The sequence below is a fragment of the Gordionus sp. m RMFG-2023 genome, chromosome 4 (genome assembly GCF_954871325.1).
Source record: "Gordionus sp. m RMFG-2023 chromosome 4, tfGorSpeb1-WG-v2, whole genome shotgun sequence".
NCBI classification, from domain to species: domain Eukaryota; kingdom Metazoa; phylum Nematomorpha; class Gordioida; order Chordodea; family Parachordodidae; genus Gordionus; species Gordionus sp. m RMFG-2023.
The window spans coordinates 16,042,554-16,061,002 of NC_088778.1; the positions used below are offsets into that span (position 1 = coordinate 16,042,554).

The 18,449-nt window shown below is 27.6% G+C and overlaps 1 protein-coding gene across 5 annotated transcripts in view; it reads left to right on the top strand.

Annotated features, from left to right (window-relative positions):
- The first annotated feature begins 12,868 nt into the window (after positions 1-12,868).
- Positions 12,869-18,449, top strand: part of LOC135928988 (uncharacterized) — a 52,932-nt gene continuing 47,351 nt past the window's right edge. For all 5 annotated transcript variants that reach the window (XM_065465468.1, XM_065465469.1, XM_065465471.1 and 2 more), the window contains exon 1: positions 12,869-12,911. The gene's annotated coding sequence lies outside the window, so the exon portion shown is untranslated. The remainder of the gene's footprint in view (positions 12,912-18,449) is intronic.

Sequence of the window (18,449 nt, forward strand, 5' to 3'; positions counted from 1 at the left end):
TATATATATATATGGAAAAAATTTTAGGAGCCACCTGAAAATTTTAATTTTTTATACCCTGTTCTAAATAAAGGTCATTTTGAAAATGTTAGAAAAATAGGCCATTGTAAAAATGTTAACTAAAAAAAGGTATTTTTGAAAATATTTTTAAAAACTTTTTTGGACCCCCTAGGCTACTGACGCCCGTAACCATTTTGAATAAATTTCGCATATTTATTTTAGTCATGTTTAGCAAACTTTTCTCTTTTTTATTCATTGGCGCCACTTAGGATAAATTTGACTCCCAATTCAATGGATAATTAAAATCAATTAGGAAAAAGATTGATAATATGAACATAAATGGTCCATTTGGCTGGTTCAATTTTGACTAATATATATATCAAAAACTCCACCTATATAAATATATATATATCATCTATCAAGCTTTTCCAAACATCATACAAAAAAAAATTTTGCTAATTGAATTCAAACAAGAGAAAGTCAAGTAGGGAATCCTCTTTTCCATTAAGAATGACTTATGGATTTTCCTAGACTTACTAGCTCTTTATATAGATGATCAAATTCATCTTCCTTTTTTATGATCGCCCTAGGCAATAAGATAGATTCGACAACCCTCCTTTTGTCCTACTAATTTTATTCGAAGCGTAACTTGTTATTTTTACAAAACTCAATCAAGATATCAAATCCAGGCGCGTAACCAATGTGGAGGGGGGGGGATTTCACCCCCCATCGCAAATTTGATGTTTTCCTAAATATCATTTTAAGCTAATAAAAATTTTACCCCACACACCCCCCCCCCCGTGCCCTCAAAATTTTTCAATATCAGGCAGAGTTTATCCTTACTGCTAGTTGCATTATTATTTTCCTATAGCTCACTACTATGTAGAAATTTACAAAAACCAAATTTCGATTTGGTTCAAGATATTGATTTGGAGGATAATGTGAACAGGAAGAATGTAGATGAATATTTCATAATATTTATATAGAAGTTGAAACAAAAACTAAATCTTAGAGAATATTATAAAATATCCAATTTCATCCCATTCTTAGATACTTTTTTTATCCCAAATTAATGTACGGTTTTTAGATAAAAAACAAGTCTTTGTTAATCTTCAAATTTTATTACCTAAAGACCCTACTTCGTTTTTTGATGCCATTATTGGTAAAATTAAATATTAGCAAAATTTTATTCCTATGATATTGATACTGAAATCAATTTAATCAGTGAATTCGAATTGTGGTATAAATATTCACCTCGTTTATTATTTTACCTGAGCATGCTATTGATGCGCTCAATCGGTATAAGGAAACCTTAGCTTAATTTCCAAATATTTTGAAGGTATTTAATATTCTTGCATGTTTGCCTATTACAACATATACGAATGAAAGGACCTTTTTCAAATTTTAGAGATTAAAAACTTATTTACAAAATACTACTTCCGAATCTCGGCTAAATGGGTTAGCTCTGTTAAATATCCACAGTGATTTGATTCCAACGACAAACGAAATTCTTGATGAATTGGCAAATTTCCTACGAAAATTAAAAATCGCATTATAATTCTAGTATTTAACAAATTTTTTGTAATATTTGATAATAAGTTATAAAAACTTGTTCTTTAAAAAATTTTCTAGTCAATATTTTATACACACTGCAATAAGTATTTTCAATAAAAAATTTTTTATTCTATTTATATTATACGAGAATTTAAGTTAAAACTAGTTTTTAAGCCAATTTTATAAAAAAATTGACACTAAACTTTATTTCAATTTAAATTTAAAATTTTTTTTATATAATATACCTAACTTAAAATAAAATAAAAACTGGGTAACCTTTATTCCTTCTTTAAATATTCATAAGCGCGAATTAGTATATAAAAGCTAAAAATATTAATATAATTATTATTGAATTATGATTAATTTAAAGGAATAGCTCAAAAATATGACCAGGCCGAAGGTGGGGGAAAAGCTGGCCAAAGGCCAGCCAAAGGGGATTTGGGGTAAAGCCCCCAAAAAATTTCCCCCCCCCCTATAGGAAAATCCTGAATACGCCAATGATCAAATCTATTGCAAATGGCAAGACCTTCCATAGACTCAGTACAAGAATGGCTTTCAGGTATCTCACACCTACTCAATTGGAAGTTGGAATAAGGACCAGACCGGATTAAAGACTGTTTCCCATACTGCCAGGATTTATTTACAAAACTACTATCATCCAATCTAGTCAAAATTGATTTCGCAAATACTTACAATATCATGTATTTTATTTAGAGGGGGAGATATTTTTTTTATATTCTCTTTATGTTTTTCACGAAGTTTGTTTTACGGAAAAAAGTATATATTTATATATCGCACTTTACCTTTGTTCTCTTTGTGTGACTTATTTTTTGTTTAGGCTTATCTCTTTTATAATTTTATTTCTCTTTTATTTGAGTTTGGCAGATTCACAACTCTTAAATAAAACCTTTTTTCTTCAAAAAAATTATCAATCAAATAAACGAAAAAATAAATGTAAGAAAACTAAGATAATTTCCAAATTTTCGTTGAAAATTTCTATAATTTTGTACTAATTATCGAACTCCCTCCTACCTCTTACACTTTGGTTATTCCCAATTCAACTCCCCCCCCCCCCATAAATTTTCTTCCCTATGTGGCAACTCCCCTTTACCGTTCTGGGTCTCAGCATTTATAACCTTTCGATTTTCTTGTTAATGCAAAACGTCCCTCTCCCCAATTTTTCCTTTCTCCTCCCTTCTACCATATCCTTTAAAAAGTTCAACTTCGGCTGGGGTAATTTTTACTTATTTTCCCCTCATTACACTCATAAAATGTTAGCCCCTATAATTCTTCCCCCTAATTAGCTCTTAGAATTCCCTTTTATTTCGCTCTTAGGAATATTACCCCTATATTTCTTATATAAATATTTCCCATTTCGCTCCTATAATTATGCCCCCTTTCGTTCAGAATTATTTTCTCCTATCTCGCTTCTAGAATTATTTTATTTTTCTCACATAATTCCTCCCCCCCCCCCTTTCTCCCCAATTCAACATAGTCTCAGTTCCCGGTAACATATTTTCACTCTCGAACGCCATAACTGTATATTCCTCACTAGTTATTGGTACAAATACAATCTACCATGAAAATACTCCAGTTTCTATATAAATGATACATAAATTTGTTACTTCAACCCTCTCACCCAATATTACTTCAATTTCTACATAGCAACCAATTGGGTCCCATCAAATTGTCTTATTCCTAATCCCTCACTCTCTATTAATCACCCCGGGCAAATACTCTAATATCTATTGTATCCAATTACCGAAATAGCTGCTCCTGTATAAAAACATGGGAATTATTCACCCATTTAAATCTATCATCACTCTAGAACAAGGATCATGTACTACCCCTCTCCCCTTGTAGCATATTACACACCCCTCGTATTATTTTCCCCTGAGACAGAAGCCCATTAGCCACTCTTAATGGTCACAAATTTCATGTCCCTTGCCACATGTTCCTCCTTTTGGCATCTAAAACAATCCATATTTTGCTCCTCCGCTTCTTTTACATTAGATATTCCAACCTCTTCAATTTTCTCGCTATCAATAGTCCTCACATTTGAAACATTCTGACTCACCCCTTTTTGTTAACTTATTATGACCAAATTTGCCACAACCCGCAGATCTTAATATCTCTTGTTATGAAATTTTCCACAACCAAGACATTTTGTCTTACGACATCCTCAGAGCATATATTATAGCAATCAATCCTCCCTTCTACCTCGAAACTCAAGATTTTATCTTATTTCTACTCTTTTTCCCTATGAGTTCTCTCTCTCTAAACGACCCCAACACTCGATTATTCTCCAAGTTCCGTCTATCAGTACAATATAAGAATTTACGTACATCACTAACCTTACTCCTTAATTAATTCCTGAATTGTGACAATTTGCCGAACAAAGATTTTAAATAAAATTACAAGACATATGTATATAAATAAATTTCATATTTTGTAGGGAGGAAAAATATATAATATGTAGAAAATAAAATATTTTCCATCTAGGAATTGCTCAGTATCCTAAGAAAAATATCCCATTTCTACCTAACTCTGCCATCACAATCAGCACAAACTCACAAAAATGTAGAATGCAAAGTAACAAAAATTGAGAATATAATGGGCTATATGGTATATATGTAAAGAATTTTTAATATACCTTCACAATATAAAATAATTTGAGTCTTTTCTTTAAAAAAAATGTTCATAAATAAATAGCAAATAGTGATGTGCTATAAAATTATTACAAAGATTAAAAAATGTAATATGCAGCATAAATTTACAAAAAAAAAATTTACACAAAAAAACCTTCTCCAGTATGCAAACTAAACAATATTCTCACCTCAAGGCATACCCATCAACCCGGACTGACCTTATCTGTAAAAATATTTTCCCTTCACATCATTGCATACCATAAAAATAATATAATAATTGCAAATATAACTTTTTATAAAATTTTATAATTTAAAAAAAATATATATATTAAATATAAAGATTTCATAATTTGGAAAAAAAAAATATTATACATCATCTAGTATATCATATAAATTCCTATCCAATTTATATATATACTAAATGCAGACACTAAATCAAAATAACTATCCACATCTAACATTATAGATATTATTCTGACTTCATCATACTTCAATTCCTTTAAATTATCATTCATAATTAAATATATCATATGTGTAATTCACATTACACCCTATTTCATAAAAATGGTTAATTACTTCAAAATAACAACATTCACTTACCCTCAATATATTCCTTAATAACATACCAACCTTAATGGAAACTATATTACAAACACAATATATTAACATTAATTAATAATAAATGATCCCACACATGTCCATCCCTTTAAAAACCCAAAATGCATAATTATATAATACACACTTTATTACAAAAGTCTATTTCCATATATATTTCCTAAATTTCAAATTTTTAAATATTTAGCCATCCTTTCTTTCCTGCTGATCTTGAGGTCTTTTATCTTCCTATGACGGAATACCTATAACACCATTCAATGAGTCTTAAGACGTACCAAGTATTAAGACAAAACTTTTTGTCAAAATTGGTTGTAAAATATACATCTAGACATATAATACCACAAATATTATTGTCTTAAAAGGCCAAAATGAAGACATCTAATACCACCAATACTATTGCCTTAAATGGGCCAAAATGAATCAAATTTCAATCCTAATACTCATTACACACTTTCTATCTTAACCTTTTTAAGTTAAATATTTAATATGAAATTACAGAAACCCTTAAACTCACCTCTTAATCTCACCTTTTCCTGACCCCCTGTATCGTGGTTAGTACTACAGATAAAATATATATCAACAAAAATTATGTTTTACCTTTAAAACCACATCAATCCCTAAGTACATCCTGTCGACGGCAACAATACAACAATCCCTATCATGTCTCTTATTTGGTGGTCCACACGCTAATTCAAAATGGACATGTGAAGGTCTAGATAAATGGCAAAATATTAATCGTGATATTATTCTGCATGAACCTTCACAGTCACATATGATGGCCGATTATGGAAGGCTTTCTCATAATAAAAATTCGATATTAAAATTTATAACACCTCAGAAAGAATGTGTAGATAATAACCGTTCTATTATAAGAATTATAATAAGATGTTTAGATTATTTAATATCTCGTAACCGCCTTCTAGGGGAACAGGCAACAAGAAGGCAATATGATGGCCCTTATTAAGCTTATTGCAGATTCTGAACCTATACTAAAAATGTATATACAGCAAAATGAAGAAAGAAAAAAGGATAAAAAAAATAAGGAATTAAAAACGAAATTATATTCAAATCAATTATCATATAATAACATAAACATTCTCATTGAAACCATGAAAAATATGGTTATAAAAAAATTCAAAATTAGATTACATTTAACAGGTGCTTTTCAATCATAGTTGATGGCACATACGATGTTTCGACAGAAGCAATAGCTTTGATAGTAAGGTATGTTGAAAATAGTGAGACGCCGAAGCCTGTTGAAAGACTGATTGACATATATTGTACGGGAAATACCACAGATCTCGATGTAAAGCATAATATAATATCCAAACTTGGCTCGATGAATTTACTCCTTGAATATCTAGTTGGGCAAAGTTATGATGGCGCCTCAAACATGAGTGGAAGAATCAATGGAGTGCAAGCCTTGATTAGAGCAGAGGCGCCAAAGGCAGCTTTTATTTGGTGTTATTGTCATCGATTAAATTTAATCGTTGTTCAATTATGCCAATCAATTAAAGAACTTCGAAATGTTCTAGGAATACTAAATGAGATTTATGTCTATTTTAATGGTGTAAAAAGATATGAGGTACTCAAAAAATTTCAGTATGATCTGAAAAAATCGCAACGATTTCTACGCGTCAAGAATACCACTCGGTAATAGTTCCTTATTTATTTAAATTTTAAATGTATTTTTTATTTAGAAGCTGGCTATCGTCATATAAATCTATTGTAAAAATTTTTCAACTTTATAATGCCTTGAGGGCAGCTTTAACAAATTTAAAGGATTCTGAAGATCCTGCATTTCCACTATGGCTAGTGCTATAGTCTTTAGAATAGAAAAATTTGATTTTATCTTATCACTTTGTGTTTTGGATAAAATATTGTTGATAACAAGTTTGGCTTGTACAAAATTGCAAACCATTTCGAAGGATATAGGGTATGCAATAAATCAAATTCAATTGACAAAAGATTGCTTGATTAATTTGAAAAGTATAATATAAATTATTATCTTAATTATTTTTTAATCTAATAGATAATAACACTGAATTTTTGGATGTTTTTTCAAAGGCGCAAGATTTTATGAAGGAGAGAAATCTACATTTTGATTTTGAAAGTTCTAGACTTCAAACATTACAATACAAAAAGGAGAGGTATATACTTTCATCATTAAATATAGAAATTTTTTTTAGCTTTAAAATAGGTGTGTTTTATGCTGCACTCGATTTAATTATTATTCAGTTTAACGAAAGATTTAATGATGATTCCATGAAATTTTTACATCAAACATCATTTTTTACGCCAAAGGGAATGACAGAAAAATCAATTATTAAAGAAGATATCGAGGATATCTGTGAATTTTACAATTTAAATTCAAGTCAAATTTTCGAAGAAATGTTGAAGTTTAGAAATATTTATAAGATGGCCAAAATGGGGAATGTAATTATTACTCATGACCTAGAGGTTCAAGAATCTAAAGATTTGTCAGATTCTGAGAATTGTAAATTTATTTAATTAAAATATTTTTACCAATACATTATTTAGCTTCTTATGATGATGATGATAATTCAGGGACTTACGATTCAGATTGGAAAAACTATTCATTTATTTTACCTTATCGTTTACTTTTAAATTTTTCTGCTTTCCCTAATTTAAGAATTTTATATAAATATTTATTAACCATTCCCACAACCTCATGTACTGCCGAAAGAGTTATGAGTAAAATTAAATTAATTAAAACAAGACTGCGCAGTACCATGAAAAATTCTTTTCTCAATAATTTAACCATATTATCAATGGAAAAAATTTTATTTAAACAATTAAATACTGATGAAATTATAAATTCTTTCGCTTTCTCTTCCCCTAATTTATCTAAATTATTAATTTAAAAATAATATTTATAAAGTTATATTTTTTGCATTTTATTTATATTATATATTAAAAATTAATGCAATAAAAATTATTTTTGAAATTTATGGGTGTCATAATTATCATTTTTTCGAAGGGGGGGGATACTTTTCAAGAGGGTACTTTTCATGGGATTATTCTGCTTCATTCGCTCAAAAAGTGTAGGAGCCACTGCCATTTAATAATATTTTTACTCTTCTTAAAATTGGATCTTTCGCAGTTTCATCTCTAAGTTCTTTTCTTGATAGAGTTAATGTGTCATAAGTAAGATTTCGTATATATTTCACTGTTTTATTTTCACTTGTTATATTATTATCATTTTTCTCTATTGGGTTTCGCGATAAAGCATCTGCAATTATATTACTTGCGCCATTCTTATACATTATTTCATAATCATATGCAGATAATTTATAAGCCCAACGTAACAATCTTTGGTTTGTTAAGGCGTTTAAATCTCTGTTATCCCCATATATTTTTATTAAAGGTTTATGGTCCGTTCGTATTTTAAATTTTCGTCCATACAAATAGTTATGAAATTTTTCTACGCCGTTTACTATGGCTTTGGCTTCTTTGTCGATTGTTGAATAATTCTTTTCAGCATCTTGTAAAATTCTCGAGGTGTAAACTATAGGGTATTCGTTACCATTATCATATTTTTGCAAGAGTACAGTTCCAAATCCTTGGTTTGATGCATCTGTTTCTAGTATTAACTCAAGATCCGGTTTATAAAATTGTATAGTATTGTGTTCTGTTACCATTCCTTTTGCTTTTTCAAATAATGCATCATCTTTTTTAGTCCAATTCCATTTAACATTTTTACTAGTTTTATTATATAATTCGGCTATGATTCCATGTAAGTTTGGTATGAACCGTATAATAGTTTAATATACCTAAAAATGATTTTATATCATGTCTATCTTTTGGCGTTGGATATTTTTGCATTGCTATTATTTTATTTTTATAAGGGTGTATTCCATTTTGATCTATTATGTATCCTAAATATGATACTTTTTCTTTCATAAAATTTATTTTGCTTGTTTTGACTTTTAATCCCGCATTTTGTAATTTTTTAAGGACTTGTTTTATATTCTCGATATGTTCAGTATCATTTTTTCCTGTGATTATAACATCATCTAAATAAACTGCTGTATCTTTACAATCAGCCAGTAAATCGTCCATATATCGTTGAAATATTATTGGTGCTGTATCTATACCAAATGGTAATCGTAAATAGCGGTAGTATCCATTTGGTGTTACCATTGTTAATAAATCTTGCGATTCATCGTCAATGCTCATTTGTAGGTATGCATCTTTGAGATCTAATGTTGTATATTTATTTCCATTCGCTATTTTTGCTATTAATTCTTCAAACGTTGGTAGAATGTGATAATCTTTTAGTAGAAATTTATTTAACGTTACTTTGAAATCTCCACATAATCGTAGTTCACCTGAAGTTTTACGTACCACTACCATTGGAGTACTCCAGGTTACTCTTGTTGTTGATGGATCTATTTTCTTGATTATTTTATTTTCTTCCAAATGTTTCAGTTAATTTTCAATTTCTACTTTTATAGGTAACGGTACTCTTCTAGCTGGCAGTGCAATTTTGTATTTTCTTCCAATTGTAGTTTTAATGGTTCTACATTTTTAATTAATACTAATTTATTATCAAACACCGTAGCAAATTCTTTATATAGTTTGTCAATATTTACGTTACCATTATCATTGTATTTATATCTATTGTTGATCATATTGATTTTTACATTTTTTGGTAACGATAAGTCAAATTCGATAAACCATGGAAATCCAGAATGACTAATAATGGAAGCCATTTTATGTTATCATTTAATTGTACTTTTACATCAGCTTAATTTTTATTCTATTATTTCCATATGTAGTTGGTGCTTTAGCCCTTCTAAGTTTTGGCCTTCCGATTTTATTCCATATTATTTCATTAATAATGGTTATTGCCGAGCCAGTATCATATTCCATTTTAAATTTTTGGTTGTTTATTAATACCTCAATTGTTGGATGTTGCCCATATTTGTATATTTTTCTTATTGAGACATCCGAATCGTCTTCTTTATTATTGTAATTTGTTTCATAAATCTTTTCTTTAGCTTTACAACATACGGCGAAGTGGTTTGGTTTCCTACATTTACTGCACAATTTTCCGTAGGCGGGACAATTTCTAATAGCATGAAACCGATTACAGAAATAGCATGGTTTTCTCCAATTACTATTATTATTTGTATGGTAGTTATTATACCCGGGCACTAGTTCTCTTTTTACATATGCTTTATTATCCTTTTGATAGTGCCGTTTATCATTATTATTATACTGCTGATTATTTTTGTCATGTTGATTTATCCGATTATTATTATCATGTTTATTCGGCTCTTTGATTTTATATACCATTTTAGCAGTATTATTTATTTCTAAGTCAGCTCGTTCCATCGCTAAAGCCAATTCTACCACTTTGTTAGCTTAACGGTTGGTCTTCGTCTTTAGTATCTGGATATCTTAATCGTAGTTCTTTATCCAGTTGTGATATCTTTAGTCCGACGATTAATTGATCTCGAATTCTCAGTTCTACATTGTCTTCAAATTCACATCTTCGGGCTAGCTCCTTTATATTTTTTAAATAGCTCATTATGGATTCAGTAGCCCCGCGACTTAATCTAATGAAATCAATTCTTGATGCCAAAATAGTTCTTTCATCTTTATATAGTTGTTTTGCTATTTTATATATGACAATCCATCCTACCTCCTCTATATTCCTAGGATAGAGTAATTTTTTGATATCAGTTATAACGTTTATTCCTCCATAAGCTATAAATAATTTTTTTAAAGTGGCGTCAGTTTGAGGAATATTTTTCACATTTAGTATATATTTGATATAATCAACGTAGTCCTCGATAGAACAATCTTCCTTCATAAAGTCCTGGAGAATAATTTTATCCTTAATTTCTAAATATATATAATTTTTTTTTATAAACAGAATTTTTTTTTATAATTCTATATATTAATAAACTTGACCGAAGACCGAAAACCGAGCGACTTAGATTTTTTTTTTTATTTCATCGCCATTTTTTATAGTCAAAACAATAGACTCTTTATTATAAAATTGTTTCCTATATATAGTCTTTTATAATTATGTCATTTAACTACTACTAATATCCAATTACATTGACCTCCATAAGATAATATTAAATGTAAGAAAGTTATCAAAATATAAACTTAACCTTTTAAAATATATATAAACATTCAAATATAACAGAATATAGTGGAAGTGCCAATTCATTGCTAGACCCAAAGGTTTTAAAACATCTTTCTAATATCATAAACATATAAATAGGTTTATAACAACGTCTAAAAAAATATTTTACAATTTTATTTTCCCCGTGGAGTAAAATATAACAACAGTAGTAATTTATTACAAGGCCCAAAGGGTTAAGAACATCTTTTTAGTATCAAAAACTTTTAACTAGGCGTAAGATAAATTTTTTTTAAATTTACACAATTTATTTTTTCCTGTGGAGTAAAATATAATAGCGGTGCCAATTAATTGCTAGACCCAAAAGTTTTAGAACATCTTTCTAATATCAAAAACATTGAACCCGGATTAAAACAAACTAGTTTAATTTTCTGTATATTTTGTTGACTCAGCAAGTCGACCCAGAAAGCCAACCCAGCAGGTCGACCTAACCACTCGACCTAGCAGGCCGACCAAGCAAGTCAACCCAGCAGGCCGACCTAGCAAGCCAACCCAGCAAGTAAACCCAGCATGCCGACCCAGAAAGCCAACCCAGCAGGCCGACCCAGCATTGCAACCCAGCAGGCCGACCTGGGTCGGCTCAACAGGCCCAATGGAACGGGTTGGGTCGCGGTCAATTTTTTGACCCTGGCTTAGGGTTGGGCCGATTTTTACCACTTCGACTCTGGTTCTTGGTAGAAAAAAACCAACCATTTAACAACTCTATACAAAATATCCTGGTTTTACAGGCACTAAGTTTGTTATTAATTAATATATTCGTTAAATTTAGTTTAGTTACAATTTCTTTATTTTATTTCAACATTTATAAATACTAAAAGTAAAAAAAATTTCACTTATAATAATATTTCTTAATAATAATAAATATGATTGGTATATTCTTAAGAAAATGTATATATTTATTTTTTATAGTTAAAGCAATACAGAAATAGTTTTTTTTGAAAATAATATCTACGATTGTGTGTAATATATAAATAAGGTCGATTTTTAGCAATATCATTGTATTTAAAATCTATAATAAAAGTATTATTATTTATACAGCAATACATTTGCCTTATTATCTAAAATTTGAATAGATAACCCCCCATTAAATTTATCCCACTCCTAGCCTATCGCCATTAAATGTCGACCTCTATCCCCTCAAAAATATTTGATACAAACTGCTTATACCCCCTCCCCTCCCCCCCCCCCCGTTTATGAAGACGCTTCACATATTCGCTATAAATCTAATAATTAATTATTCCATCGAATAATCTCCGATACCTTTTCCAACATCACCTTCTCCCCTTCCTAGATTCTCTTTTTCAGTTTCTCGATATCGTCTTAAATTTCTTCTATTTATTTATTTTTCTCCATTGTAGTATTATATTTTTCGTTTAAATTAATATTATATTTAAAAAATATATTTTATTTTATTATGGCATATTAGATATATTCATTTAAATAAATAAACAAATGATTGTACCGCAATAAAGTTTCATTTTAAGTATTAAATATAGGAATTAATCATATACACCCTAGTATTACGTAATGTCCTTCTCCTTGGTTGATACACCTAAAAAATATTATTGGATAGTGAAAAAGAAAAATTTGCAAAATGATCTTACGGTAGAGAATCATTGATAAAATTTCCTAACTTATAATATAAAATTGGAAACTAAATTCCTTTACATTTATAACATCTAATAATTGTTAATTTATATATATATATTCCTCCGATCATAAAGAATATAAATATATACATTTTAGGATTCTAACTTTTACTAAATGCAAATTATAATGTTAAATTTCGCTTATATTCTAAAAATAACCATAATTAAATTTAACTTTTCTCAGAAATTCTTTTACTGTGGTGTTGCATATAAATACCTAGTGGATAATTAATTGAACATGATCCTAACAAAATTTTATACAAGGTATTATTATAAATTGATATAAAACCTAGTAGAGCCACTTTTATGTTATATTTGTAATTTTATTTAAATATACACCTTTTTATAATGAATTTAATATAAGAATATAATATCTTAGATTTTTTTTGATAGTGAAAGTTATTAATATCATTATTTATATTTATAAAGTTAAACTTCATACAATTTTTAATCACAAATAGGATTACCTTGATATTATATTGATCATTTTTCATTTATAAGTACTATTATAATAAATTAAAAAGATTTTATCTAGGAATTCTAAATAACAATATTGTTTTTAAAATCCATAGTAAGTAAAATATAATATTATTTATAATTTATAAAAATAAATTTTAACAAAGATATTTTTAACAATATTTATATTCAAAAGCAAAAAATAATTTAAAAACTATTTTATTTATATATTAACTTACTAGCCCTATTTACAATGTTAATGGTATATTTCTATAATTAGTTACCCTTTATAACCTGCTAATTTAATATTTTTGGTGACCCACTTAATTTTAAACTTAAGCTTGTCCTAAAATACTTATTAGATCTGATACTGGCTATATTTTAATTTTGATTTTAGTCCTGAGTTGGCTTGAGATTTTAATTGAAAATATAAATTAAACACCTTCATCTAATATATTTTATTTTAGAATATTGAAATTTTCTTTTAAGACTGAGCATAACCCAATTTAATTTTATTTTAAATCCCAAGATTGACTTGCTGGGTTTCCAATAACTCAAATGTATAAAAATAAATTCATTTTGGGAATTTTGACATGTTGTTTTTAACTACATTGGTTATTTATTTTATAATCACAAATTTAAACCATCTATACTTTTCACTTGGATATAATGAAGTGGATGGCTTCATTTTTAAAATTTATTTTTATGTGTTTAGTCAATATTGGACTAAAATAATCAATATTAAATTTTATTACAGTTTAATCTCATCAATTGTTAGGTTTCATATCTTAAAAATATAAATTGTCAACAAATGATGGTGTTTAACCAGCTAAGGTAATATTTTTGGTTTTAAATTTGATTGAGGAATTAAAATTATTAGTCTAGATATATTTTTTAATTTTTCTTTCTAGCATAATACCATTGAACACTTAAAGTTGTCAGAATAATGCTTTCAGTAACTTTTTAATCAAATGTTGACAAAATTTTGTTGCTAATAATTTTTTGATTTATGCACTACTATACTAACTATTGAAATATCAATAATATATCATATTTTTATAGGAGGGGCATGGCCAAAGGCTGGGCAAAGTCTCACCAATCTCCCTCCCCCTATATAAATTCTGGCTATACCACTGCATAATCTAATTTGATATTTTGTAAGTTTATATACATAGCTGTATTTTTTTATAAATCTAACTAATTAATATCTAAATATTTCAGTCTAAATGAAGGTCATTTCTTTAATTTGCTAAAATAAATTCAAATAAAATTCTTAAACCAAATTAAAAAAATTGTATAAAATGTTTTAGCCATTCCATGTCAAACGAGCAAGGAAATGATATTTTCATTTCAATTTTTTTAATTGTAAAGTTAATGTAACTAAGAAATGACTAAAATTTTAGCCACCTCTAACATTTATATTTTTGGAGATATTAGGATTCAAAGTGGCAAAAATGACATATGTTTACACCTCATTCAATTAAACCATATCTTAAAAACTACATAATTTTAAATAACAAATTTAATATCAAAATTATGTACAATACTTTTGGATAAATTTTTTTTAAATTTTCCAATTTCCTCCATTTTATTTATGATATAAGAATTTAAAACAATTTCTTGGAAACAATACTACCTTCAATTTTATAAAAAAAATTCCTTTATATTTATAAAAAAAAATTGGCCTGGGAGGTGGCTGCCTTCATTCTCAAAATAAAAATGAATAGAAAAGTGTATGAATATTTTCTCAAAAGGGGGAATTTTTGTATAAAATTACAAATTAATAATTTTTCAATAGTTGTACTGATAGACGTAGCCAAAAGGGAGTGGCAGGGGGAATCACTCCTTCAGAAATTTGTCACTTTTTGTGAATAATTTTAAGCTAATAAAAAATTTCTTAATTCTTGAGCATATAGACTTTAAATTTGGTGGAAGATGTATTTTTATATATAATTAAAATTGTTTTACCCAAAAATTATAAATATTACCCTAGTTTTTTTTGCTTTTAGCAAATATTAAGGCTCAGAATTTAAAAATTTGTATACATGTTCCTTAAAGCCATAGCTATAAAATAAAATTTATCGAATGTTTATATTATGATTACAAGTCACGAGTATATATCACTTAGAAGTATTAACATCGACAAAACTTTTGGGTAAAAAGGAACATTAATAGTTTGTGTTATTTGGATTTGGAATAAATATTTTGAATAGTTGCAAAAGGGAAAAATAATTGAAATGTATGATGTGCCTAAAATGGACACTGTGCCATTTTTGATATAATTTTTTATATTCCAGTATTGTATTGATTAGTTAATACTAAAACTGATCAATAGCTGTCAAAATTGCAATATTTTGTTCAATTAAACAATATAGTTATGTTCAATTTTATTTTGACTACTTTACCCCGATGCTTATCCATTTTATGTAGGGTAAAATGGCGAAAATGTTTTTTTTTTTTAGATGGTGGGATTTGAATACTTATATGGCGAAATGTTTTTTTTTTAGATGGGGATTTGAATACTTATAAATATTTAATTTGTTCTGTTTTGATAATATTCCAAAATATTATGATAAATATGCAAAATATTAAACTTTTACCGGGTCTCCTCTATATATATGGATTTTATTATATTTTATACAAACTAATAATATATTTTATACAAACTAATAATATATTTTATACAAACTAATAAAAATATATTTTATACAAACTAATAAAAATATATTTCCTATTTGTTCAAGACAACTTATTTTTGATACCACTTTATGGTAAACAATTTCATAAATTTTAAATAAAGATAAGGTTTTATTAAAATTAACCTATTCATAAAAAAATTTCAAGCTATATAGTCTAAAAAAATCCGGCCGAAACCCGAAATAAATGGACCGAAGGCTCTCCAAAAGGGGTTTCCAAGGAGCAAAGCTGCCTATAAATTATTAATACCCCCTTAAGTTTTACTTAACTTATTTGATATAATTTAAAAGATTATTTATCTTGTTAAGTGAAGATAATAATCAATGGGGGTTTCCATCAATATTGTCAATCGATAAAAGAGAAATTCAACTTAGTACATCATTTATAATTTATTTTATTTATCCATATAATATATTTTATGATTTTTAATAAAATATGTTCAATCAGAGTTCTTTAATATATGAATCAGAATCTCATGTACATGTATGGCGCCCTAAATATTATTAATAATTAGGGCTGTGCCGATCCACATATTTTTCACCGATCCGATATTTTCCGACATTGGTTTAAAACCGATTCGATACCGATCCAAGATTTATATTGATTTTTCACCCCCCCCCCCTCTGAACCAAATGTAATTAAGTAATCAATATTTTTTATGCAAAAAATCGAATATGCATTATAATTTAATATTTTTATTTCTATAATAATTAAAAAAAATTTACGGATATTAGCAGTATTAAATGAATTTTTCATTATTCCTCCCCGTGAAATCAGAATTCCGCAGATAACGCATTTTGCAAAATTATCATTGTCTTTTGTAAAATATTTCTATAATTCAGATACCATATTTAAAAAAAATTCTTTTATTTAAAGTATAAATAATAAAATTGGCCATTTAATTTAAAATTTTTATTTCTACAATAATTAAAAAAAGTTTACGGATATTAGTAGTATTAAATGAATTTTTCATTATTCCTCCCCGTGAAATTAGAATTCCGCAGATAACGCATTTTGCAAAATTTTCTTTGTCTTTTGTAAATATTTCCATAATTCAGATACCATATTTAAAAAATTCTTTTATTTAAAGTATAAATAATAAAATTGGCGTTATTATTTAAAAAGATTTAAAATAAATAAAACTTTGGGTTATTTTTATAAAAAGCTTTTAAAATACTATAAATCTATTTAAAAAAAGAAATAAAATTTAAGAGGTGTTGCGCATTTGCATTGTTTAAAAAAAAATTATTTAGAAAATATTATTAATGCAAAATAAATATACATTACAAAAAAAAAGAAAAGTAAAAAGATCAGATCGGGTTTTAAAGGTATCGGCCCGATCCGATGTTATTGGAAGACGCGAAATATCGGGCCGATCCGATATTTAACATTGGCACAACCCTAAATATTTGATATAATATAAATTTAAAATGGTAAATAACCTCTTACAAAACTCTAATTTTTCAACGCATACTTTCTTATGACCTAATTTATAGCTATGACCAGTAGCAGTTAACCGTGAAATGAATTTTAAGATATAACATTTGGGTAAGTAAAGAGAAAAGGAATTAGAAGGTCCGGATTTTTCTTTCTTATCTTTTCCCCTAAGTGGGCCTTAAGATCTCCAATAAAATTTATGAGGAAAAATTCATCTAATAGTGCTTCCCTCCCACCCTCTTAGCAAAATTCTGGATTCGAATATCAACTACATACCGATAAGGCAAAATAACGAATGATCTTATTCGTCGATTAGTTATTTTCTTTATTCGCATTCGCAAAATTCTAACTGAATTGAATAGGAATCACGAATTATTCATTTAGACAATATAGGAACCGCGCTTGAGTGGTTACTTTGGTTTAAAAAGAAGGTGTGAATATTAATCTTAAAATATGCGCATATGATTTTTGACTTTATATTTAAAAAAACTTATTTGGTTAATTTGTTCAATAGTGTTGTTTACATAACCTCTTGTTGACTTATTAATATACAATAAAATAATTTTACATACATCCATCCCTTTTAATATATTTTATTTATTATTAAAAACATTAAAAGTATGAATTGAAACCGATAATTTGGTAGATTACATTATTATATTATGTCTGCCACGCAATAAAATCAAAAATTTACATGGAAAAAAGAAAATTAATAATATCCTATTTATTCCCACATAGAGTAAAATGAAGCATTTATATTTAATTTTTAAAAAAAATAGTCCAAATACTTATTTATGTTTACTGACCAAATTTTTTAGGTTAAAAAAAATAAATTTTACTTGGTTAACTTTTTTAAAAAGTTTTAAATATAAAATGTGCGCTCGCAAAATTTAAACTATAGATGACAGTTATTTATCGTTGAGATATTTATTACCAACAAGGTTTAAAAAAATTTGTTTTATTGTTTCATATAATAATTTTCTTTTTTATTTCTTCAATAAACGTGAAAAGGCAAGGATTCAAACCGAGGCCTTAAACTGGTATTAACCGTTATTATTTGCTGAACCGAACCTAACATTTAAAAAATTGTCAACCGAAGCTTTAAAAATTCTTGTGAATCGGGTGAACCTTTTGATATATAATGAGTTTTGGCTGATAAATCGTTAATTATTTTTAGATATTTTTGTATAATGCTATTTGGCCGTCCCAGCT